Source organism: Suricata suricatta, chromosome 8, assembly GCF_006229205.1.
Source record: "Suricata suricatta isolate VVHF042 chromosome 8, meerkat_22Aug2017_6uvM2_HiC, whole genome shotgun sequence".
Lineage (NCBI taxonomy): Eukaryota > Metazoa > Chordata > Mammalia > Carnivora > Herpestidae > Suricata > Suricata suricatta.
The window spans coordinates 61,311,717-61,314,547 of NC_043707.1; the positions used below are offsets into that span (position 1 = coordinate 61,311,717).

General features: G+C 33.1%; 1 protein-coding gene across 1 annotated transcript in view; it reads left to right on the top strand.

Annotated features, from left to right (window-relative positions):
• The window catches only part of DPYD (dihydropyrimidine dehydrogenase), an 806,753-nt gene that overhangs the window by 33,633 nt on the left and 770,289 nt on the right, over window positions 1-2,831 (top strand). The window lies entirely within an intron of this gene.

Here is a 2,831-nt window from a genome sequence, read left to right on the forward strand (position 1 = left end):
TTTTTTTATTTTTATCTGATGCAGTGGGTAGTAGGAGACAACTTACAGAAGACTCAGGAAAAGCCATCAAAGACAAACTTTAAACATAGTTTCAATTATGTAAAATCTAATTTACCAAGTTCAGCCTATAAATCTGAAATGTCAGTATGTGTGTAACATGTTAATGGCTCAGAATTATAGTAATGACCAGGATTGAAGAGGAAACATTTGTTTATAATTTAAAATGCAAAGTGTGAGGGAAGCTTAATGATGCATTATGTTTAGATAACTGATACTGCGATATAAAACAAAGCCATATTTTTAGAAAGAGGACGTGTTGGCCAAGTGGCTTCCTGCAGTTGTAGTTCAAGCTCATATAATACTGCTGTTCTAGTATCTTTAAGCTAAGACTTAATCCTTTTATTTGTGAAGTAAGGGCCTGTGATTACAGTCAATATGGGCTGCTCTTTGTGCCCTCTATAGGAGTAAAGAAAACTCACTTCAGATGAGCAATTCTGGTTTGTATGCAACACTTCCCAGATAGAGTTGATAGACAACACAGGGACAACACATAACCCTGATTTGATCTCCCATGTAAACCTGTCTTTGGATCATATTCTCTCATTTCTTAAACTAAAAGAAATAGAACAGTGAAATTTTCCTAAATTCTGTTTTTTTATTTTTGTTTACTTTTTGTTTCTTTTCTGTGTGTGTGTTTTCCCTCTAGAATCATTAGTACAATTTTATTGTGTCACTTAAAATGATTGGAACAACCAAAGGTCAGATCCTTTGTGTGGGAGAAAATCCCTCATAAGTAATATACCTTATATCTGAAAGACTTAATAGGCCTCTTAAAATTCTGAATTCATGGGGAGATGGGCCCTGTGAACTTGTTAGGGTTGGTCTTTGGTCATTTCATAGGAAGAATGCAATTTAAAACTCTCTTGGATGATTCTGCCAGCTATTCAGTTGTTGAAGATATTAACTTTTAGTTTTAAAATGTCTTGCTTTGGAAAATTGTTTTTAACAGCCCTCAACCACTTATATTTTGAATTTTTATATTATATCACTTTTCATTTGGGACATTAAGTCAAATTCTTGGTAGCCATTCCCCACAATCCAATTTATTTTTATCCAAGATCCACTGAATTCAACTCACTGCGTTTTCGTAAAAGGTTAACCCAATATTTCATGTTATGTTATACTTTCTACGTATGTTATATAAAAGAAAAGTTACTGTGGTAAGCAGCCAATAAATTACATCTGAATGTTTATTCTTAAAAATTACATTACTATGCTGACATAAATAAACATAATCATTTATCACAATATGGATTGTGAAGTACAAACTAAAATAAATGGAACCATCTTGCCTGTTTCTCGGGTTTTTGTTTTTCCTTTAAGTGTTGGTCACAATAACTACCTTTAAAACGTCATCTTCTTTATCAGTTTGAATTAATGCATGAGATTAGTAATGGTTCAAGCTTGAATAACTACACAAAAAAACACATTTATTTTATAATAAGAGTATTTTCAATTTTTTTGTTTAAAAATGGGATTATATATATATTTTAAATGTTGGCTCTTATTAATATGTTGGTTTGGCATTATTTTATCATAAGGAATAAACCATTTAAACTCATAGCTCTATTTAATGTTTGTTGTCCAGAAGACATAGACATCTAAATTGGTAAATTTTGAAGAACTCTCATGTTCTTCATGTATGGGAATTACTAAAAGTAATTTTCATTTATATTGGGCTAATAAAGTAAATCAAACAGTGATGTTTAATAGAGTGAATATAGTACACAGTGAAACCTGCCAAATGTAGAATTTAGTGTTTATTTGTTTATTTACTTATTTATTTGGTAACAACTTTATTGAGACATAATTTACATACCACACAATTCACTCATACAAATATAGAACTTAAAAGCTGTTAGTGTATTGATAGAGTTGTGTTGCTATCAACCTCGCCAATTTCATCAGCCCAGAAAGAAACCACGTACCCTTTGGCAGTCACTCCTTTTCTCCTTAATCCTCCAACCCCAAGTAAACACAGCCTACTTTCTGTCTCTATATATTTGCCTATTCTGGATATTTTATATAAATGAAATTATAGGATATGTGATAGTTTTTAACTGGCTTCTCTCAGCATAATATTTATTTATGTTCATCTATGTTATTTGTGAATTTCCCCAATTTTTTTCTCTTATTCATAAAAACTCCATTATGGTTAGAGAACTACTTCATAAAGTATTTTAAACTGCCCACCTCTGTTGGCATTACACCCAACTCTTGGTTTCCACTGACTGCTAGCTGATTGCTTTATTGTTTTTGACAATGTCCTGGAATATAAATTACTCCACAGTATGAGTCAATTAAATTTGAGCCCCTTGCAGGAATAGTTTTTCAAGTGAGTCTGAGATTTCTTATAACCCTAGGGGAGCTGATCTTAGCTATTTCTTTCCCTGGATCTCTCTGGTGAACTACCTGCCTTATGATTTAGTTTAGTGCTCTCATGAAGCTATCACCCTCCTCTTAACCATTTGCCATCAAACTATTTATTGTTTTGAGAATACCAATAGGCTTGAACTTCCCCACATACTAATTCTAATAAAGTTGTTTTAGGGGGAGCTGCCTGTTCTTAAGGCTTGCCTCTTTCCCTGAGAAAAATCTCTGAGCCACAGCTACAGAGCTAGGGGTGGTTTAGTGGTTTGTTTCTCCCAGATTGACACTCTTGTTTTATGAGCAAAGCACTGGTGTAGGCAGTAGCTTCTGATCTCAGTTTGCTTCTCCTGGTATGTTAACTCCAAACCTTAAGTAAATTGAGATGATGGTGATTAGATGTC